The sequence below is a fragment of the Carassius gibelio genome, chromosome A19 (assembly GCF_023724105.1).
Source record: "Carassius gibelio isolate Cgi1373 ecotype wild population from Czech Republic chromosome A19, carGib1.2-hapl.c, whole genome shotgun sequence".
In the NCBI taxonomy this organism is placed as follows: domain Eukaryota; kingdom Metazoa; phylum Chordata; class Actinopteri; order Cypriniformes; family Cyprinidae; genus Carassius; species Carassius gibelio.
Genome location: NC_068389.1, coordinates 27,622,756 through 27,647,587, shown reverse-complemented (window position 1 = coordinate 27,647,587; position 24,832 = coordinate 27,622,756). Strand labels below are relative to the sequence as shown.

Sequence of the window (24,832 nt, the reverse complement as noted above, 5' to 3'; positions counted from 1 at the left end):
CCCCCCCGCCCACGCAGGGGGGAGTCCTACATGAGGTCACCCAGTCTCTAAACCTGAGAGTGGGAGGTGTTGAGACTACCGGGCAACAAAAGAGGGAAAGAGAAAGAAAGACAGACAGAGAGAGGGTGAGCGCGACATTTGTGGTGGGCTGCATTGAACACCACAAATCTGTGCTTTCATTTTCATGTCTTTTCAGGCTCACATCTGATGCACATTTAAACAAAAGCTCATGCCGTGCATGTGCATGTTTACAGTTGTCTCGTGCGGCATGCAAATGATCTGTATGTACCCATAACTGCTGCAAATGAGACTTGTTGAGTTGAGAGTTGAGCTGTACAAATCCTTGTTTTGTTTGTTTTGGCTCTTTTTTTCCGATAAACATCGTTAAAATGGGATTCGGTGAACTGATAAGCAAAATGCATATCATGTATTTTTTTTTTTTTTCTCTCTCTCTCTGATAGTGTCTTGTGTATATATGCATATATTTCTCTTTTTAAGCAATTTTTGCTTCTCGGATGAATTTATCTTGTTTTAAAGATGCTTTGATAAATTTTTGATTTTTATTTTTTTGGGTCATTTTACTCAAATATAAGACACGTACCAATCTGATTTGTGCAATGTGTGTAGTTTTTATTCACAGGTCCTCTTTTGAAGGCAAGACGCATCAGAATTATGACTCACCAGCAGAAGAAATACTAAGGTGTGTAGCTAACTAGCATGTTCAGTGTAAACATTTGACAATCTGTCAGATAAATAAACTCTGTGCCTGTCAGACGTTCTCTTAAATGGTTAAAAATAGGACTATATAGTGTTGTACAGTGAGGGGTGAGCACTCGTGGTTGGTTGACCTTTGTGTGCAGGCTGGTTCACCTGTGGTGGTGAGTTTTGGTTAAGTCAGGGTGTGTAGAGGTGTGTGGGTGACCAGAACTTTTAACCCACCTGCGGCTGAGCGCTGTGACTCATCCAGACTCACTGCTTTCTTCCGATCTACTGTCACGTGATGGACCTGAGCCATATTCACAGACCAGACTGTCAGCGTGCAGGACTCTTATGAGCAGGACCGGTAAGAAACCATCTAACAATCACTCAGAACATCCCAACAACAGCAGAACCACACTTTATTGAGCCTCCACAGCAGATAACACAAAACACACGATCTAATGCATGTTCTTGAGCTGGTTATGAGGTTTTGAGGTTTCAAACAGCAGGTGTGTGTGTGTGTGTGGGAGTTTGAGCAAGTAAAAATTAAGAATGTTTTGTTTCATGTTCGGATAGTGTTAATAATTATACTTGCACAGAATGTGAAATATGAGCTAGAAACTGTAGAAACTGAAATAAAATATTCATTCATTCATATTTCAGCTACTTGCCCACACAACCTTTCTCATTTTAGTTTCGTTCTAAAATAACAAAAACTGAAACTGAAATAAAATATGTATATAGACACATGATCAAAAAAAAAAAACACCCACACACCAGAATTACTATAAATGTACATTAAATATAAACAGAAAATATAAAAATGAAAACTAATAGTGTATCAGTTATACTAGTAAATGCAATTTTTTTAAATGTAAAAATTAATAAAATAAAGAGACATGAGGGTTAAGGGTGCACAAAATGATGTTCTAGTGTGGAAATGGATGGATGAAGGGAAGAAGTCACTGCCAGGAAATAATGACTGAATGTATTTTTACTCATTCTCCTCTTGTCCGTTATGACTGGCCTGAACAGTAAAAGCCTGACACGGGTCATATCTAGAGTAAGTCCTTGTTCTCAGCAACCTGTGAGGCTTCAGAGGGTTCGACAGAAGTCACAGAGGAACTTCTATATTTTTGTGTTCTCGTAACTTCTCAGTGCCGTAAGAAGCGAGCTTTAGTGAAATGAGTTTATTAAATATTTGATGTATTTTATGACCTTATTGTGTTGAAGTCAGTCAGTTTTGATTGATTTATTCATTCTCTAAATAGCTTGTCCTACTCTAGATGGATAGCCAGTCACAATTATTGAGATTATTATTATTATTATTGTCCCATATGTTAACACATTCACTTTTATTTTTGTTATGCATTTTTGCATTCTCATATCTTCTCACTGCCTGCTGTTACCTGATATTTAACATACTTTATATCCTGATTTTATAAAAAAAAAAATGGATGGATTTATTTAATTTTATGACTTGATTGTGATTCTCTCCATTCCTTAACCGTGCATGTTCTAGTGTTTGGTTTTATTTTTTATTTTATTTAATTTGTGCATTATTTTCTCATTTATTTTAGTGATGCATTTTTGCATTCTCATAGCTTTTTACTGCTGTTACTTGAATATTTAATACATTTTATAACCTGATTTTTATTTTATTTTATTAATTAATTAATTAATTTTTATGGCCTGATTGTGCTTCTCACCCTTCCTTAACAGTAGAGATGTTCTAGTGTGTTTGCTTTAATTTTCAATAATGCTTTTATTTTGAATTTTGTTGTCCTGTGTGCATATTTTCACATCTGTTTTTATGATGCATTTTTGCGTTCCCATAACTTCCCAGTGTCATATGCAGCATGAACTGCATTATCTGAATATTCAGTGTATTTCGTGCCCTGATTGTGTTTCTCTCCGTGTGTAACAGCGGCGTATTTGTGTTTGTGTATCAGCTGCATTACTTCTTTCACCTTCATGTGGTAACCTGGCACTGCACACACACGCCGCGCTCACTCAACGATGACGGCCACACACACACACACTCGCTGGCATGCTTTCTCGGCCCTGTCGGTCACAGGAAGGGTATCCGCGGTCGCGCTCTCCTCGCTGTGTGCGTTTATCCGCGGTCGCTGCCCTCCCAACGTCCCGACGCGGGTCAAACCCCCAGCATTCGTGCTCGGCTCGTGCACCTTCGCCCGTGGCCCGAGTGGGCTTTGACCCATCAGCACGCACCCATCCTGGGCAGGCCAGAAGGCAAGCGGCTCACGGGGGCCGTGCCAGCACCCTGGCCCTGCGCCCGCTGATGTCATAATGGCAGGCGCCGGTGGGCGAGTTCTTCTCACATCCGGATTCCGGAGTTCCATCAGCTCCCGCCAAACATGGCGTTCTCCTCCAGAACCCTTCGCCCCCCTCGGCCCGTGTTTATGGTTCGTTCCCGTCTCCGGTACAGGAGAGCAGCAGGGGCGAACCATCACATTTGGTGCCCAGCGTGGGGGCGTTCGTGAGCCGTGGCGCTCCAACTATCCCATGGAGCTTTTCTTCTGTCTTTTCTCCATGATTTTGACTAACCTCATTTGCATCTGCTAATTAGATCCTGTTAGCATAATTCATGTGCATGACACCCTTTTGAAACTAATGAATAGACACATCTCCAGAGTCCGTAATGAGCACTGCTTCCTCCTATATTACAGAATCACGTGCGTTTGACTTTACCTCCTGAACACTGTGACAGAATGGGTTTCTGTTATGAAGTAGTTGTAATACTGAAAGTTTCTGAAACGTGTCGTCTCGTGTTTATGATGACCTGTGTGATTTGGCTGATGCGTTCAACTTGCAGTGCATTTTATCAGAATCAACTAACCCTTGACCTTGAGTGAAATGAACTACTGTTTGAGCTGCAGGAAAACAAAAATGCAGAAATATATTGATACTTTTATATTAATGGCTATTAAATATTTGTTTGAATGTAAATGATTTTGTGCACACACACACAAAAAAGTGTGTGTCTTATCAATACACGATATTTTCATGCATGAGTACACAGTGATTTTTACCATTATAATAAGTGGCTTTATAAAATATTAGAATTGTATTTTGCATTTTAAACGTGAATATTTTCACATTCATTTTTTTGCCAAAAGCTTGAATTCGCATAACGTTTTTTTATTTGTATTTATTTTTTTAATTTAGAATATTTTTGTATTTTCACTTCCTCACATTCTAAATGAGATAGTTAAGAGTATGCATGTGCGTTTGCACCGTTAGAGCAGTCCGTGCATGTATACACAGGGATTTTCACCATTGTAAAGTGACTGAACTGTAGCTGTAGTGTTTCGGGGCATCTGTGTGTCATAATAGCCTGTTTGTGCACACTTGTGCTGCTCTGTGTTTGTGTGAGGACAGTGTGTGTGCATGCCTGGGTGTGGGACACCTCGGCCCTCAGTAGGGGGCATTGAGTCATATGACAGGGCCGGGGGCCACAGGATGTGACATCAGCGCGGTCTGGGTGCCCGTCTGCTCATGCCAGGCGCTTGATCTTTCCCATTTGGCCGTTCAGAGCTGGTGACGGACAGAATGAGTGACAGCACTCACTCACTCACTCATGACTAGAGCTCATTATCACCTCCTGATCTGTCTGCTGTTTCACACACACACACACACACACACACACACGTGCGCGCACACTCATGCACATACATGCATAGACTTACGGTGTTTTATATAAAGCTAATATGACTGGAAAAAAGTTTTATACTCAAAACATAATTAAACACCTTTCATCTTTTCTAGCATTCAGGCAGAAACGTTTCACGTTTTTTATGTGCAACACCATAAATGTGTATGTTTCATATGTATGCTTCAGTCACCAGTCATTTCAAGTTCAACGCAACTCTCTGCTTCTGCAAAACCCGCCGGTCCTGCTGACATCTGTCCATACTGATCTTCGCTCTGCCGTTCAGACACATATTTAAAGATAAAGTGACTGACAGATAGAGACAGAGGGAAAGTTGTGTGGTTTAACACCTAGATGAGGCTCGCATCCTAATGACAGCTCATCTGAGAGCAGAGCGCAGGAGAGGAGGAGGAGGAGGAGGAGGAGGAGGAGGAGAGCTGTGATGGTACATGTGAGGTGCATGCTGGGGGATTCCTCTCGCTGCTGGAGGTGTCATGGTGTTGGTTTCTGCTGAAGGGTTTGTGGTCACCTCTTGACTGCCTTTCTCACAACACGTCTCCACGTTCATTTAGCAGCACAGCGCGAGTTATTTTACTTAAAATAAAGACTTGTGCTTCATCGATTTGATCATTGGGACATCATCAACCTCCATAATGATCATTGTGATGTCACAGGGCTTGAGTCCGTATTAGAATAAATATATTTTAATTTGGCTCATTTGTTTTCATGACTTTGAAAACATCTCATATAACTTCAATATATGGCAAAATCAATATGTCTGATATTAACAATGATGTTCCTATGCACTTTTTAGATAACGTTTGATTAGACTAATTTGATTATTCTTCATCTTGTGTCTGGTGTGTATGGAAATGTTGAGACCGATATTTATATTTTAATAGCGTTTCTTTTAAACTTAAGTAGCACCAATGCTGTTAGGGTTGGTAAGATTGATTCATTTTTCAGTGAATCAGTTCACATGGTTCATTTCAAATGAATCGATTCAAAACTTTGATTTAGTGATTCATTTGTGTAATCACTCTAGTTTGACTGTCTTTCTGTTATATCCATCCATTTATCCATCTGTTTATTCTCATCATCCCATTGTTCATCCATCTATCTATACATTCATCACCCATTGTTCCATCATCCATCCATCTATCTTTCGATCCATTCATCCATCAAACTGTTCATCCAACCATCCATCATCCACCTATCTATCATTCCATCACCCATCCATCCATTGTTTAAACATCCATCAGTTCATCCATCCATCTAACTATTATTCAATTATGCAGTCATTCAATATCCATTTATTGTTCTGTCCATCCATCTATCGTTCCATCATCCATACATCCATCCATCTACTGGTTCATTCATCTATCATTCCATCCATCCATCCAACGTCCCATCATCCATCCATCCATCCATTGTTCAAATATCCATCAGTTCATCCATCCATTTATCTATCATTCAGTTATGCATTCATCCATCCATCATTTATTCATTCGTTCATTCATCCATCCATCCATCCACCCATCAATCCGTCCATCTATCGTTCAATCAACCTTCCATCTATTGTTCCATCATCCATCTATCATTCTGTCCATCCATCCATCTGTCAATCTGTCTGTGCATCCATCCATCCATCTATCATTCTGTCCATCCATATATTGTTCTATCTATCCATCTATCATTCTGTCCATCCATCCTTCCAGCGTCCCTCCATCCATATATTGTTCCATCCATCCATCCATCCATCTATTGTTCTATCCATCCATCTATCATTCTGTCCATCCATCCTTCCAGCGTCCGTCCAATTATCCATATATTGTTCCATCCGTCCATCCTTCTATTGTTCTATCCATCCATCTATTGTTCTGCCCATCCATCTATCATTCTGTCCATCCATCCTTCCAACGTCCCTCCATCCATCCATATATTGTTCCAGCCGTCCATCCATCTATTGTTCTATCCATCCATCTATCATTCTGTCCATCCATCCTTCCACTCTCCCTCCATCCATATATCATTGCGTCTGTCCATCCATCTATCGTTCTGTCCATCTGTCCAACGTCCCATCATCCGTCCATCAATCTATTGTTCTGTCCATCCATCCATCCATCCATCCATCCGTCTATCCATCCAACGTCCCAGCATCTATTGTTCCATCTATCCATCCGTCCATCCATCTATCGTTCTGTCCAACAGTCCAACGACCCCCCCCATCCATCCATCTGTCCATCCATCCATTCGTCCATCCATCCATCCATCCATCCGTTCATCCATACATCTATCTTCTGTTCCTCCACCCATCGGTTCAGTATCCCAATGTCCCACCATCCATCCATCATCTATATATATTCTTCTGTCCATCCATCCAATGTCCCATCATCCGGCCATCCGTTCGTCCATCCATCAGTCCATCCATCATCCATCCATCCATCCGTCTGTCCATCCATCTTTCATTCTGTCCATCCATCCATCGGTCCAATGTCCCACCATCCATTCATCATCTATATATATATATATATATATATATATATATATAATTGTTCCGTCCAACCATCTACTGTTCCATCCATCATCCATCCATCCGTCTGTCCATCCATGTATCGTTCTGTCCATCCATCCATCCGTTCAACGTCCCACCATCCATCTATTGTATCTTCCATCCATTCTCCCATCCATCTATCGTTTATAATGCGTTGCCATTGATCTGCTTTACCTGCAATACTCTTGAATCGATGCACTGACAGCGAGTGCATCACCCCACACCAGTACGTGGTTCGGCATCCCGTACCGAATGTGGCCTCTTCCCTGCCGTCCTTTCTTCTTTTGATTGCTAGCATGAGTGACAGTATCACTGGAGTGTGTAATGAAGAGAGGAACGTAAATCTTGCGGCGTGTGTCTCCATGTCACCTCCCATCTGCGGTTAACCTCTTCTCAAGCGTGAGCCTCTTGCTGCAACTCACTTTCCCTACTGTCAGCTGTCAATCATTCGCACAAGCCCCTCCCTCCCACAGGCCCGTGGGCTAGTGCTAAAATGCTAGCGTGCTAGAGCCTAATGGAGTCTGATGGGTCTCATGGTGTTCGGTTTTAGACTCGGCCAGTGGGGAGGTTTGCATTCGGTGGTTTCTGACAGGAATCATAGCTCCAGCTCAGTGTTGGCTTAATTAACTCAACCGCTGTAGAGACTTTAAAGCTGCTTTTTAGGGTTTTGTGCACCATGTGGTAATGCTTTATGATGGGAGCGGTATTTTTGCGACTTGATTTGACAGAAATCATTTCAGCATAACAGAAATCCATTAGCAATAAACGGGGTACACACACACACACACACACACACACACACACACACACACATGTATATCATCTGTTAACATTAGTTAACTTCCATGAAGTACTTCTAAAGCATGCATTTTTCTTATTGTAAATTGTGTTGTTTCAAATGAGTAATAATTTTATATAAAATATAAATCTGGTACTATTTTTATTTAATTACAATTATGTATAGTTATATATAATATATTCAAAGATTTTAATCTCAATTCTGCTGTATGGTAATACCTTTTGATGGGGGAGGGAGGTATTTTTGCGACTCGAGGTGTCAGAATTTATCTTGGCATCAGAGAAATCCATTAGCAATAAAAAGGCTACTTGCTCACTTTCATTCACTGTGCGACAGAATTTCATGCACAAAAGCTGAAGTGTGACAGATTCAGAGTCTTCTTTGAGTGTTTACCTATCGCAGTGCTTCCCGGTCGCGACTGTAGCCACTCTTCGTCGACTGATACGCTTGTTTTTAACGTGACTTCTCTGTTTACTTCACACATGCCGCTTGTTTTTCTGAACACTGAAAATATGGGTTAAGTGTGTTTGTGGCCAGTGCCACTCTCTTTGAGGTCTCTCGGTAAAGACGAAAAGGTTTTCGCGTAATGATAGGGATTAGCGTTTGTGTGTGTGCACGAGAATCTCGTCCTGAGATCCACGGGGCTCATTAACACTTTCCAGCCCTCTCCTCTACGTGTGAAACAGACCTATTGTTAAACGAACAGAGAAAAGAGAGAGAATTATAATAAGTGCTTAATATAATCTCATTTAGAGGCGCAGAGGAACGTCCTCGAACGCCGACGTTACCGGTCAGTGGTCATCATTAATTGCGTGTGAATTGGTGAGGGTTGTTACCGCGATGCGCGACGACCTGCTCGCAGAGTTAAAAAAAAAGCCCATCACTGTCTTTAAAGAAATTTCTAAATTTAGGGTGCCGCCACGCCTGACGTTTCTGGCCCCCCACTGGGGCCACATTGTACCCACATCGCCTCACCAACAAACGAATTGTGGGCGACAGAAAGAGACAAGAGGGAAGCGTGCCTCAGTGACAGCTTGCTTTACCGAAGTGAACAATGGAAGTATTGTTCGGCAGGGGATCTGGCATGACACCTTCCTTGCGCTTTGCAGCATCTCGAGAGATCAACTTAGAAAATAGATTTCTCTGTGTGTGTGTGTGCGTGTGTGTGTGTGTGTAAAACATGCATATGGATGTCTGTGAAACACTGTCATTTTAAAGCTTTATTGAAAGATTGTTTGATCATTTTCAACTTCAATCAGAACACAACTAAAGACATTAACCACAAACACAATGACTATTTGCTTTAGTAGCTCTCAAAACTAGTATCAGCATTTACTAGTATTGGAGTTCGTATTAGAACTACTATGTTTCAACTATTTATATTATATATGTAAAGTGACAAAATGCATCTGTTTTGAATTGACTACTAAAGTTCCCAGTAACTTTGTAACTTATCTTGTTGTATCTGTATGAGAATAGGCATCTTAAATATTAGTGTTGTGTAATATTGTGTTTCTCATTAGCATTAGCATTAGCATTACAGCTGACTAGTAGTTGAGCTCATATTAGAACTAATCTCATTGTTTAACTAATCTTGTTCAATTTGTGCAATGACAATATTCATCTGCCTTAAGTTGACTTGTAAAAATCAAATTACAGTACATATAAAGATCATAGATTCTCTTCATCAATACCAGTATTAGAGAAAACTAGAACTTTTATCTTGTTATTATAACTAATTTAGTTGTGTTCGTACAATGATAATGTGCTTATGACTTGACTAATGAAGATCAAATTATGTATATAGATACAAAAGTTTTTTTGTTTTTTTTGTTTTTTTTGTACTAGTATGAGAATTGACTAGTATTGAATCACACTATGTATAAAGACCTGAGATCGTTTTTCTCTCATTTGTACTAGTAGTAAAACTAACTACTGGAGCTTGTATTAGAGCTAATCTCATGTTTCATAGTATTACCTAATCTTATTTGTACAATGACAATATGCATATGTGCACTAGAATAAATCAAGTTATGGATGATCACAGACTGCATTTGTCATTAGTGCTAGTTTCAGTACTAACTACTATTGAAGCTCAATTGCAGTTTTAACTAACCTTGTTGTATTTGTACAATAACAGTAAGTGTAAAAATCTTTGAAAATATCATCTTTTCTCATAAGTACTAGTTTTATTACTAGTATTAGAACTATGTTAGTCAATTAGATTGTTACTTAATTGTTACTGTGAACTAACAACGAAAAGTATTTCTACAGCTTGTCTAGTTAGGTTAATGTAAATTGCATTTCAACATTTTTCAATGCATTTTTTTTTTTTTATTGAAAGTTGCATCTGTGAACTAACATGAAGGTTATTAACTAACATGAACAAAGGTTAATAAATGCTGCGATATTGCTCATTGTTAGTTGCATGCAAATGAGACCTTACTGTAAAACGTTCGACTGAGTTGTGCAATGGCAATAAAGTGACTGACTGGCTTGACTTAACTAGTAGAGATGAGGTTAGTCATGATGATCATTATGCATTCATGCATTCACATGCAAATGCATGCAGGTTGTTTCTGACCCTTGTTTGCTGATGTCATCGCCGCAGGCTGCATTGCATCTCTCTCGCTCTCTCTCTGTGTTTTGGGCAGATGCTATCCACCCCCCAACAACGCTTTCTGCATGTTAGCCTTTATGTGTCTTAATTGAGACCGCCACTCGCTTTAAAGAGCTCTGTAATCCGTATAGAAGCTGGACAAGTGCTGGAGGTTAAATAGGTCTTAATACAGCCACTTAATCCATTCATTACACTGGATCTTGGACTGGTCCAGGGGCCCGAGAGCGGGGCCATTAATTAGCATAGCCTCTGGGCCCCTGTAGTTACCATGAGGGGGATGGCCGAGCACAAGAGAGGCTTGGTGAAGGTTAAAGCGAGGCGCGGATCCTCAGAGAATGTGTTGAGAGCGGCCCAGCGGTGGCTCTTTCTATTCAGCGTTTGTTGTGCTTTCTGTTTGCTTTTCTGCTCCATTAGTTCGCTGAAGGAGAAGCGGGCCGAGCAGAAAAGACTGGAGGTGGAAAATTAATGAAGGCCTGATTGAGGAGGTGGAGGGGAACATGGCGGTTTGATGGGGTTTTAAGAGGACTGCGGAGTAATTGATTGCTTTTGCTTTAGTTCTGTCAGCATTGATGAGGTGGTTTTCATGGTGAATGAGGGTTCTGCATGGGAACGAAACTCAAATACTGTGAAGATGTTTGGCCCGTAAGTTTGTCTAAGGAAACGTAATGGAAATGATCTGTTAAAATTCTTTAGGAGAAATACAAATATAAATAGTTAACAGACATGGTTAAAAATAGAAACCGCTAGCGAATACTGCTATATCTGGCACATTTAATTTTTAATTATTTTATTTTTTCTTAAAAAAAATACAATATAAGTGAATGTAGAGAATCTCATTGATTTATGTTACGTTATTTACACTCACTACAGACCCAAAACAATAAATACATTTATTATTATTATTATTATTTATATATTTTATGTTGTTGTAAAAAAGTTATCTAAAATTGCTAAAGACCCAGTCTATAATAGAAACTATTTATTTATTTTACTCATACATATATTTAGCCAATAAACAAGCACATATTAAATGACCTTGAATGTGTTTATTTTTATTTATTTACACTGACTACAGACCCAAGTTATGATGGATAGTTTGCTTTTAATAATAATAATAATATAGCGCTCTTTCTAAGCACTCAAAGCGCTTTTGTTTGTTTATTTTACTATTTTAAGTTATTTGCAATTACTAAAGACTCAAATTATATTTCATATATAATATTTTAAATCTAATATGAAATATATAAAATACTTATATTTTTATTAAATATTTTATGAAATAAATGCATTTTTACAGTTTTTTATTTATTTATTTTATCATTTATCATCACCGTATAAAATAAAGTAAATATTTTGTCATTAATCAGACCCAAACGGATCAGAATTAATTCACTCTGAAGGCCAGTATTCAGTATTTAAAGCCCACTGCGCTTGAGTTGTTTTGTTCTGCAGAGGTTGTGCAAACGTTCTCTGGACGTCGCTCAGCTGGTCCTCAAAGCCCAATCTCATGTTTGTTTCTCTCTCTCTCTCTCTCTCTCTCTCTCTCCACCCCACACCCCCACCCCCCGGATCACTCCTCTCACTTTCTCTCACTGTATATTTTAGCACTTTCTCTTAAGACTCGACTCGCTTTAACAAACACGGCCAAAAATCCAGACGACTCGCGCAGAGAATTCTCTCTCTCTCTCTCTCTCTCTCTCTCCCTGTCGTTCAGAGCGGGCGAGTTGGAAGACACTCTTTCATCAGAGGAATTTCGCACTGTATTTTTAATATGTATCTCTTAACACCTGTAAATGTCGTGTGTGATATTCCGGGTAACGAGTGTGTGTGTGTGTGTGTGTGTGTGCATGGTAATGAATTCTCAAAGGGGGAAGTCTGTGTATGCATATATGCATCATGGAAATGGATCTCTAAAAGTGTCATGAGTTCTGTGCTCAACACCAGAGAGCCGGAGACATGTTTAGACAGCCTCGTTACTCTTATTAATTAACTTTCTATTGAGAAATCAAGCCTCCTCTGCAGAAAACTCACACTGACTTACAGAACGTGCAACTACGTCTGTGATATCTCAAGCTTTTCAGTGTTTGAAGATGATCTTTGCAATCTGTGCATGAATTCATCTTGATGCATAATTATCGGCGGTATTTTAGTAACTGGGTCATTTTGAGGAGATTACAGCATTTTAGTTAATTGTAACATGAAGCATTTGGATTCTGTTTTAATGCAAAGTGGCTTTCATTGCAGATTTTACTTTGAACAGTTCATGCATTTTCTGAGAATCAAACTTGTGTCGTTTGCAAGCACTGGAGGAATGATGCATTTTATTTTTAATGTTGAGAGAAAGCCTCTTTATTCCTACTTTGAATGGTGAATGTCCAGAAATACTGACAAAGCACCATAGGGAAGACGAATCCCACATTATTCACGTCTTCTACAGGTTTTGTCCACAATGTTTGCATTTGTAACTATTACTCCGAGCTCCAATAGATGTTTTTCTACTTGCCTTTTACAAATGTACTTGTTATATGAGTAAATATCATTTATAAATATTATTTATGTCATAAATCATTTACTTGGACAAATATCTCCAATTCAAAATATTTGTCTTTCAAAGGCATTTTTTCAACCCTTTTCAATTGATTCCTGTTCAATTTCCCCATGTTTGTGTAATTGTGTGCTGCAAAAAGCACATCGTGTGTGTGTGTGTGTGTGTGTGTGTGTGTGGGCACAGACAGTCACACGCAGCGTTCAGATGCTGTAAGAGCACAGTAATTAATGTTCGCTGTGATAACGAGTTCAACTCGTTACAGAAACACATCCAGCGTTAGACGCTGCCCGAAATCTGCCCAATTATTTCCTGCACACCAGACACAAATACAACAATATTCACAATCACTACAGCATCACTGGATGGGTTCTCTCTCTCTCTCCCTCTCTCTCTCACACACACACACACACACACACACACGCACGCACGCACGCACACACACACACACACACTCTTCCTTTGTTCTGGTCTGCATGCCCAGACAGATTCCTCTCTATCGATCAGTGTGTGTGTGTGTGTGTGTGTGTGTGTGTGTGGATCAATCAGAGCGATCGATATGTGATATGAGTGTGTGTAAGGTTTTCACCTCCACATGTTTGAACAGAGATGTTGCTTGTTACCGCGGCGACCGTCTCTCTCTCTCCATCACATCCGTCCATCCACCGGTCAATCCGGCTCTTCTCCTCTCTGCTCTGTGTTTCATCCACACACACACACACACACACACACTCTCTCTCAGACGGATGTGTTAATAGATACGATGTCTTGTTTTCTCACTTCAGTGGGATGGAACAGGAGAAGAGGCCATGCGTGTGTGTGTGTGTGTGTGTGTGTGTGAGAGAGAGAGAGAGAGAGACAGGGGTCAAGTCTGGGGCAGGGGGCACAAGTTCATGTTTTGGGGGAGGGTGGGGCGGGGACCTCAGGGGGACGTTTAGGACGCTCTTTAGTTTGAGATGAGCACACGGAGACCTGTCACATCTCACACTCACGAGCTGCTGAGGAACCTTTGCTGTTCACTTCTGGAGCTGAGCTTCAGGAGACAGTCTTTCTGCTTTCATTTATTCTGGTTGTTTTTTGCTGTGCTGAAGCGCGGTGTTTTGTGGCAAACAGTGCATAAAAGAAAGAAGAATTATTAAAATAAATGTAGTTTTATTTCATTATAATTTATTTATTTATTTTTATGCATTTTATTTGCTTTTTATTATTTCAATGTATTATTTTTGTTTATTATTTTTATTTTATTAAAATTATTTTATTTACTTTTATTTCCTTCATTGGGTTTTCATGCATTTAATTCAGTTTCTTTGCAGCCAGTTAACTTAATTATTTTTTATTTTATTGATGCAAATATTTATTTGTTATATTTATTTTTTCATTTCATGTTTATTTCAGTTCACTTTATTTCAGTAAAAGTGTTTATTTATTTGTTTATTTATTCATTCTGTTAATTCATTGATAGAAGAAATTGTGATCAAGATTAAAATATAATTAATTGTACAGCTCTACAATTCACTAATGCAAAACACAGAGCAAAAATACCGTAGACGTAATTTTTTATTATATTTTTAGAAATTATTAAGATTTGTATTTAGCTATTTAACATATATATATATATATGTGTGTGTAATATAATTATTATTATTACTTATTTTGGTTTTTATTTTTCTGCATTTATTTAAAATTTCTTCCAATAAATTATTTAAATATATTATTTATTAAAATTTATTTCAATTCTATTTTTTATGTAACTATTTAATTGTTTTTTTTCAAATACATTTAATAAATTATTGAATTTAATTTATTTTATTTCATTTTATCTAGAGCAGCAGCAGATTTACAGCTGGATGTATTCCCGTCAGTATTTAGCATGTGCATCCAAATGTGTGTTTAGCTGTGAAAACACCACAGACCACCACAATAGATCTGATCTCACTGTTTCTCGTCTCTGCGTCTCACACACACAGGTGAGTGTGATCACAATGAGCCTTCGAAGAGCTTTCGTGTCACAGCATCAGGACCGCAGCATCACTGCCGACAGCGGCGGCTCGAGGAAAGGTTACACCGATCAGACGGGATCAGAGTTTACACTCGGAGACGGGGACAGACAGACAGACAGGACGAGGATGGCTCACAGCCAGTGTTTCCTTTTCCTCAGACGAGACCGATACGAGAGAGAGAGCCCAGTTAAAGCACACAGACAGACAGACGGATCTCACTGACCTCAGACCAGTGAAGGTGAACGCACTTGACATTGAGAAACACAAGGTCACGACACACACACACACACACACACACACCTAATGTGTAAGGTGTGTCCATCCCGCTGTGGGTCACTCATCTGTACAGACAACAGATGCTTCGTCAGAATGTCCACCTGTAACACACACACACACACACACACACACACACACACACACACGCACACACACTTACTTAGCTCTTCCATAAACATGTGTTTTCTTTGCTCAAATGCAAGACAACTAAGAAAGTGTCTGTTCGTGACCTTTAACCACATGACTGTAGAGCTGCTGACCTCTGACCTCTTGTCAACCGGCTGACGAGGCTTCTAGCAGCTTCAACTGTTTTTACAATGACACTAGGGTGCTTCTCCGAGTTTTTTGGGTGGTTGCGTGTCGCTACGATGTTTTTACTAAGAAGCCAAGTAGTTTAGAAAGAGATGAGTTTTCAGCTATTCGTTTAAAAACGGTCAGGGATTCAGCATATTCCAGAATCGGGGTGGGAAGATCATTGCACCAGCCGGGAACGGTGAAGGAGAATGTTCTGGAAAAGTGATTTTGAGTCTCTCTGTGATGGTGCCACGAGGCGTCGCTGATGACATCGTCTGGAGGCGATGTAGATTCGTTATAGTGAGTGGATGTAGACGGCTGCTGAGTCTTATATGCAAGCACCAGTGTCCAAGGAGATGAGGAGAGGTGTAACATTTGGGCTCGTTGAAGACCATTCGTGCTATTTCTATTTCTAATTTCTTGAGCTTTAGGAGCTTTAATGTTCCTTTCGCCTCCGAACGGTGTGATATTTGGAGTGTTTGGAGTATCTGCTGGCCTCTCTCAGGGTGTCCTGATCTGCCCTACAGAGATGCATATGATTAGCTGGACCATTGGGCATCTCGGCCAAGGTGCCACCCTGTGCCTTCGGCTGGCATCGACAGGGCAAGGGCAAGGGCGAAGGAGCCGTGCCAACGTGAAGCTGGAGCTGATGGCATGATGCCTGGCCGAGCCCAGCGGCCGCTCGCTCTCTCTCGTTCTCTCGTTCTCTCGTTCTCTCGCTCCTGTGTCTCGTATCGCTGCGTTTGTGTGCGACCGAAGATCCTGCACACAACAGATTGAGGACGAATCAGGGTTTTGAATCACGAGAGTCTAGAAACTCACAGATCTGTGTGTTTATTTGTCACAGCGTTAGTGACAGACGTGTTTTATTTCTGTTTCGAGCACAGATAGACGTTTGGTGCAGAATAAAGCCACTTGTGGCATTTACTAAGGTTTTAAAAGTTTTTAGTTCTTCGCTCTTTTTACCGTGATAAATCACTGGAATGCACAGCCTCAATTACTGATTGCTTTTTGAAAAAAACTGTTACAGTAAAATAATAAAAGACACGAATTTTATAATAAACAGTGAAATGTTTTTTAACAACAGTTAAATATTTATTAACAATTAAGAATTATTACTATAATTCTTATAGTATTTAATGGATTTTCTGCTATTTTTCATCACATCAGATATATATTTTTTTCTTCGATTGGCTGTTTTACATCATTTGGCTCATCCAGTATGATTTTAACACCAGGACTTTGCATTTTATGAATATTAATGAACATATTATGTTCACAAGTATTTCAGTGCTGCTTATGAATCTTTATGAATGAGGTTTGGTGGATTTTATACACAAAAATGTCCAATGCATATCTTCTGACATAAACATTAAAATGTTTTTAAATTATTTTAATTAAACATTATAATAATTGAATTAAAGGTGAAATGTTTGTGAACTATTAAAAGTCTTTATTTATTATAATAATTATAATAATAATAATAGAGACCAAATATAACAAAAATCTCTTATTCTAAATAAAATTATAATTAAACATAAATAAAACAATTTAATTTATTTTAATTCAAAATGTAATAAAGGCTTTTAAAGTTCTTATAATTGATCATAATACTTTCTAATGTTTAGAGACATTAAAAGTCTTAATTTTAATAGAAAATAAAATAAATAGTTGAAATTAAAAATATATAAAAAAATCTAAACAAAATAACAAAGCTAAATAATAGCTTTTAAAAACAACATGAAAAGAAAGAAAGAACATATTTGTAGTGTTCCTCATGCCAATGCATTGGACTATATTTGTGCATATGAATCTTGCAAATGTTGGTTGGATTAATTCACAGGAAAATCATGTGTAAATAGATCAGTTTCTATCAGAATGATCTGAAATACCAGAGTAAACAGCAGTGAACGTACATGTAGCTATGGATTTGTGGAGGTAAACGTACCTGAGCGAGAGCACACACACACACACACACACACACACACACACACACACGCTGCTGTCAGAGCAGTGTAAGACAGAGCGAGAACACTCTTCTTCTCCAGGACTGTGTTTCTTCACACCTCCAGCTCGAGCTCCACGTGCTGCATCTGTTTTCTCTTTCAGGACGAAACGCATCACGCGGTCTGTCTTTAAAACAGTGTTACTTCATTAATACGGCTCCGAGCAAGCGCAGCAAATGTTTCACAGCACATCGAAGAATAATCAACCTCATCTGACTCCTGAATATTCAGATCGGGATGATGACAAATCACTTCCTGTCTTCATCACTTAAGGATGAATATATGTGAATGCATCTGTTCCTTTCTTATTTATACATTATAAATAAGTTTCCTGGTACTTTATGTAGCTCTGGGTGTTTGGAGTGTTTTTTTTTAGACATACAAAGAGTGTGTTGGTGAACTATGACCCGCTGACCTCTGACCCCACTTCACACGGCTGATGTGGCTTTTAGCAGCTCTGACAGACGTGAGGATTGCACTCCTAAGCTGCTTTACATGATGATGCAACACTGACTCCAGTTACATCTTCTGAACATGATGCTAGCTGCATGCTACCTGATTTAGGTGGTTGCTAAGGTATTCTGGATGGTTGTTAGTGTGTTGCTAGGATGGAATGATTAGCGAACATGCTCCAAAGTTCAGATCTGAATCAAATGATTGCAAAACGTGATTCGATTGATTCCTTTCAAAACAGTGAATCATTTTGCGTTGCAATGGTTTAACTCAGTGGTTCCCAAACTGGGGTGCACGCACCCCTAGTGGTGCGCAGACTGACCACCGGGGGTGCGCGATAGAATGTTTGTAATGGCGGGGGAAAAGATTGACTCTTTATTATTTTTACGTATTTAACGGAGGTAAACTTCGCATGCGAAAGTTTTATTAAGAAATAAAATTACACATTCCAAGCTATTAATTACTCATGATTTAATTTCATTTTACAAACACATTTGTCACAATAGCCCCACCCTGTTCATATTAGGCGATAACTGATAATTTGTACATTTATTTTTCACTTACTACATTAATCAAAATGGAGACCTGGTTAAAAACAGGCACTTTAAAGAAATCAAGGTAGAAATCTTTTGCATTTATAACAGATTTCTTTGTTTTCTAATTTACAGTAAATATTTGTATTTAGTTATTGCAGTTAAAAATGTGAAGTTTAACCAGAGTAAGGTGTTGGGGGGGGGGCTTGACAGGTGTCAAACTCTAGAAAGGGGTGCATGCTGCAAAAAGTTTGGGAACAACTGCCTGATTCAGAGTTTCCAAAAGCTCAGTTTCACCCATCACTGGGCTTTTTAAACAATTGCAAGTGATGTCTAAATTTGAAAATGTATTATTATTTCTATCTTCTTATTATTTTTGGCTGAATCGCTTGAATTGAATGATCAAAGCCACGAGTCTGAATGAATCGGAGCAGTTCCAGTTATTTCATCATAAGAAACCAAATCAGAATAATGAGGGAATTGTGAAATATAATCAAAGTCCGAATTGTGAGATAAAAAGTTGCAATTACCCCGTTTTATTTTTAATTTAGAGACGGAAACAGGCTACGAGCCTACGCTTCTTGCCTGAGTTTATGAAGTGCATGACAAATTTTTTTGCCTTACTCTGGATTTGGTTCACTCTCTGCCTATGAGCGTTGCGCTGTGTGAAGTTAAAATAATTGTAACTTTTATAATCAGTGTCACTCGTCAAGGTCAGTTCCAAAACAGTGGACCAATCAGAAGACACTGGAGGCGGGACAATCATTGCAAGTTTTTTTTTGCAAGTAGCAACATGTCAGAGTAACGCATTCTGCGCTGCGCTTTTATAAAACCTTTCCTGAGCACTGCGCCTTTTTTTTTGACGCAAAGGAGCGTTCTGTATAAACGGCCCCATAGAGTTGTATTATATATGTATATGTGCATCTTGTCCCTCAGTTTGCAGAAAGCAAACGCAAATGGTTCAGATCAGGGATCTTGTTCAGTCCTAATAACAAAATATAATGAACTGCTATTATGATCAGGTGAACGAGACGCTCGGGTCATCACATCTACACATCACACACAGACCTGCTGAGAGAGAGAGAGAGAGAGAGAGAGAGAGAGAGAGGGAGAGAGAGACCGGTTGGGATGGGGGGGGGGCATGCTTCTGCCTGGTTAATCATAATGTAGTTTTAATTAAAAACTCTGTGTCAAAGGGTTTAGCTCAGAGATCAGAGCCAGATTGCAGCACGGCAGCAGATCACTGAGAGCACACACACACACACACACTCTGACCTGTATTAAGTGTGTGTGTGTGTGTGAGGAGGGACAGCTTGTCATGTCGATCAGGTCTCGGTGTGAACGAGGTATCGGGGAAGGACATCAGGCCAGTTCCTCTGCATTATCCTCTCTGTCCTGTGTGCATGTTGAGGAGCGTTTGCCGGTGTGTGTGGTTAGTTACTGTGAAAGCAGCTCGGGGGAGTGTGTGTGTGTGTGTTTACCGCACATGTAACACAAACATCCAGCATCGCTGATAACTCAAAAAACCAGAGGAGATGCTGTGGCTTCAGCGTTTCTTTGCTACTAGTTTTAGGTATTTTCACTTGTGTCTTTGATCTTCTGGTCTCTAGATATGGCTCAAGTTCGTTTGTCAACACGAGATTACAAACTTCTATATTGCAAAACAATGCACTTTTTTTAAGTTGATGATAAAACATTACATTTGGTGTCTACTGTGTGTTTTTAATGTCATGCTCTTTAAAGGAGAAGTTATGATGACATTGGTGCTATAATGCATTATATATATTAATACAGTCATCGGCTACTTTCTTATGTGCACCTGTTCAACTGCTTGGTGACACAAATAGCTAATCAGCCAATCACATGGCAGCATCTCAGTGCATTAGACATCTAGATGTGGTGAAGAAGACCTGCTGAGGTTTAGAGAGAGCGTCAGAATGAGAAAGAAAGAGGATTTAAGAGACTTTGGGGTTTGTTGGTGACAGACGGGCTGGTCTGAGTCTTTCAGAAACTGCTGATCTACTGGGATTTCCACGCACAACCATCTCTCGGGTTTACAGAGAATGATCTGAAAAAGAGGAAATATCCAGTGAGCGGCAGTCGTGTGGATGAAGAGGTCAGAGGTCAGAGGTCAGAGGAGAAGGGGCAGACTGGTTAGAGATGATAGAAAGGCTACAGTAGCTAGTGCTGCTGGTGGTGTCATGGTGTGGGGGATATTTTATTATTATTATTATTATTATTGGCAGACTTTGGGCCCCCAGCCAGCCTGAGTATTGTTTCTGACCGTGTCCATCTCTTTATGACCACAGTGTACTCATCTTCTGATGGAGACGTCCAGCAGGATAATGCACCGTCACAAAGCTCAGATCATCTCAGACCGGTCTCTTGAGTCACTTTACTCAGACGACATCCGCAGTCACCAGATCTCAATCCTGTGTGTGTGTGTGTGTGTGTGTATACATGTATTAATATATATGTTTTTGTCCAATTGCTTGTAATTAGTTTCTTATTAATTAATTGCTGAATGTTGTCTTGTCTGAAGTGAGCTTGAGGTGTCTAGAACTAATTTAATATTACATTTAGTTTTTTACAAATCCAGGAAAACAAAATTGTTTGTTATTTTAGTATTGAATGTATGTATACATTTACATTTTTATTTATAGGTTCTTATTTTTATTTTACTTTATCAAATGTAATCTATTCATATGTTTCTAATTATATATATATATATATATATATATATATATATATATAATATACACACACACATATTAAATTAAAGATTTTTATTTTTAATTCAATGTATACATTTTATTTAATTTTAAGTTTTCATTTTCTTTTCATATATTTTTTGTATTAGATTTATATTTTGGTATTTAATTAAGTCCAATCCTTAATATCAACTTTTTTTTTTTTTTTTTTTTTTTTTTTTATTAATTACAATTTTATTTTTGCTATTGAATTAAATTATTTGCATATTTCTATTTACAGATTTTTCATTATTACTCTAGCTCCATCCACTCCATCCATTAATTTGGACAGAGCTGTAGTGTCTCTCTCTCTCTCTCTCTGTGTGTCTCTCTCTCTCTGTGTCTCTCTCTCTCTCTCTCTCTCTCTCTCTCTCTCTCTCTCCGTCTCTCTCTCTGGGGTTGGTGACCTTTAAGCAGGGGGCAAAGGCTTTGCTCCTGGGGCTTCAGACATCAGAGAGAGAGAGAGGTGAGAGACCATAAAGACCTCCTCATGAAGTCAAACATGCGTTTGATTTGTGCCCTGCAGGTGTGGAGAAGCCATGATGCTGAGCGCTGGGACGAAGCTCCAGGAGATTCACAGTGACAGCTGCCCATCGGAGCAGACGACACACTCGCTCCTCTGATGTTCGGACAGGTACAAGAGCGGCAAGGTCACTGCTGAACCGGACAGGTTTCCAGGACACGCCTCTCGTCTGCTATTGGTCAGTCATTCAGATAGCCCCGCCCCCAAACTAACACTATGAAGTTGACAACAAGTCACATTTTTTAAAGCAAGAACAAGAACTATTAAGAACATGTTAATTTAAATTAAGCTATAATAATAATAATAATAAAATAGATTCAACTTGAATTAAATAATTAGAAAAGTTTCCTTAGTTAATTAACTCAGTTAAGTTGAAAAAATATAAAAATAAACCTAAACAGTACTAAACGTACGCACACAAATATTTATTAAAAGTTAGGCTAAAATTTCAAATGAAAACTGAAAATATTAAAGTTAATAAAGCTAATTCAAAATTAGAATAAAAAATAACTAACTGGAAATTATTGAAAACTGTCCTAAAAAAAAAATATATATATATATATATAAGACAGTAATGAAAATGAAAACTGAAAAAAAGCACATTTAGAGTAAAAAACTAAATAACTGGAAATAAAATCTAAAACTGACATAAAAATAAAAACTAAAGGACAAATAAGCCTAGGTCATAATAAAATAAAATAAAATGTAATTAAACTTCAAAAGCACACAACATAATAACTAAGAATTTCAAATAAAAATGAAAACTGAGAAGCTACTGTAAAAAATGAATAAAAACAGTATGTGAATAACACTCAAATAACAGCGTCGCGCACAGCAGTTTTAACAGCACATTTACTCTACAGCAGGACATGCAGAAACCTTTGACCTACACACACACACACACACACACACACACATTTCCATACACAAACTTACTGAGAACTTGTATTTTAACACTTGGCTGATAAAAATCAGTTTCCTTTGAACCCAGAGGACAGTTTGTTGGTACTTCAGTGAGTCAGCGGTGAACGCCAGTCCTGGTGTGTGTGTGTGTGTGTGTGTGTGTCCTTCATGAGCCACCCGCAGCTCATCTAAACCGCTCGCTCAAAAACCCCATCTGGTCCATCATTATTGCCCTCGTGTGTGTGTGTGTGTGTGTGTGTGTGTGTCTGATCTGGACGGGTCACCTGAATTATTTCTGATCTTCTGAAATTAGAACAAAGCTTTCATTAAAAACTGCAGAAGAGAACATGCACAATACTAGTGCACTACATAGTGCCCAATATATTTACATTCATGCATTTAGTGCATGCTTTTATCCAAAGCTGAAAACTGATAATAAATGTGAATAAAAAATATTATTTAAAATGACTAGGTTTAAATGCATAATAATTAAAACTAACCTAAACCTGAATTAAAAAAATAAGCCTAAATGGTAATATATATATATATATATATATATATATATAAAAAAGAAAAGGCAAAAGCACAAAGCCTAACAAAATGTCTTATAATAGTTTAAAATGATACTGATAATTATGAGATGTTGTAATTCATCCAGGTTGATGCATACATATGGAAATTCACATTTATGTGAATTTTTATTTTTAAGTATCAATGTTAAGAACGTTTATATATATATATTAGATTAAATTGTATATTTTAAGTTTCACTTTAATTTAATTTACCCCTTTAATAGTTATTATATCCATTTGTTTTTATTGGATTAGTTTTTATTTTAAAAAAGGTTTATATTATTATTATTATTATTTGTATTTATTAGATTTTGTTTATTTTATTGAAAAAAAAAGTATTTTATTACTTCAACTTAAACTAATAACTCTTACAATTTTATAACGTTCTAATACTATAATGTTAAAATGATTTAACATTTTTACTTCATTTAATATTATATTTTTTTATTTCAAGTAAAAAGTAATTTATTTTTAGTCTTATATAAAAAAGTTTATATTATTTTTATTGATTAGTTTTTGTTTATATAGTTTAAGTTATTTTAGTACTTCAACTTAAACCAACAACTTTTAGTATTTTATCATATTTTAATATTATAATGTTAACAGTATTTAACATTTTTACTTTTTAATATTTTGTTACTTTATTTTGGTTAATATTTATTTCAGGTAGCAACAAATATTTTTTATGATTTTTATTTTATTAGTTAAAAAAAGTGTGTATGTATTATTATTATTGACTAGGTTTTTTTTAAGGTTTCTTAAACTAAACACTTAATATTTTATATTTAATATAATGTTAAAAGATTTAACATTATTACTTTATTTTGGTTCATATATATTTTATTTCAAGTAACAACAAATGTTCTTGTTTTACTGTTGTCTTATGATTTCAGTTTGAGTTCTGTATAAATGACCACGATGTGGTGCACACTGCAGAAATAGTAGTTAGCATGCAGTTGTGGAGATGTATGAAGCGTGTTGGACGGTGCGTGTCTCATACATCAGGTGTTAGCGTGTGCTCATACATGCTGATGTACTCAGTGTTGGCATGGAAACGTCTCCGTGTGTTTGGCACCGTGACACGCCTGAGGAGGAGAGGCAGGTAACACTTTAACTTTGTTATGCTTTTACCTGCTAGGTCTGTGGGAGACCCTTCGTGTGTGTGTGTGTGTGTATGCATGATGTCACCGTGCACGCTCGTGTGTGTGTGTGTGTGTGTGTGTGTGTGTGTCGCCAGAATCCCTGCCTACAACAATAATATAGAGCACGCTGTGACCAAACCCACCTGCTGACATTACATTTTCCACTGAAGCTGATGCCCAGTGCACTTGTGTGTGTGTGTGTGTGTGTGTGTGTGTGTGTGTGTGTGTGTGTGAACTTCTGGAACGTGTTGTACATCCGATCAGATCTCCAGCATTCAGAGCTGTTGTGAAAGCTGCAAGATGAAAACCAATCGTTGAATTATAAAGTAGCAGAAGTTTGTTAAAGTTTTTTTTTTATGCATTTAAAAATATTATTGTTACTTATCATATTGCTATTTTAAATTAATTTGACAATTAAAAAAAATATATATTTATTTAAAAAATAAATAAATACAATTTAATAAAAAATATTAAACATATATTCAAATTA

The 24,832-nt window shown here is 38.0% G+C and overlaps 1 long non-coding RNA gene across 3 annotated transcripts in view; it reads left to right on the top strand.

Moving 5' to 3' along the window:
* Positions 1 to 24,832, top strand: part of LOC127935621 (uncharacterized) — a 61,475-nt gene that overhangs the window by 12,629 nt on the left and 24,014 nt on the right. For 2 of the 3 annotated variants that reach the window (XR_008148131.1, XR_008148132.1), the window contains exons 3-5: positions 628 to 700; positions 1,024 to 1,063; positions 21,729 to 21,903. This is a non-coding gene — a long non-coding RNA (uncharacterized LOC127935621). Of the gene's footprint in view, positions 1 to 627; positions 701 to 860; positions 1,064 to 21,728; positions 21,904 to 24,832 lie in introns of all 3 variants that reach the window. The other variant, XR_008148133.1, reaches the window with a different exon arrangement.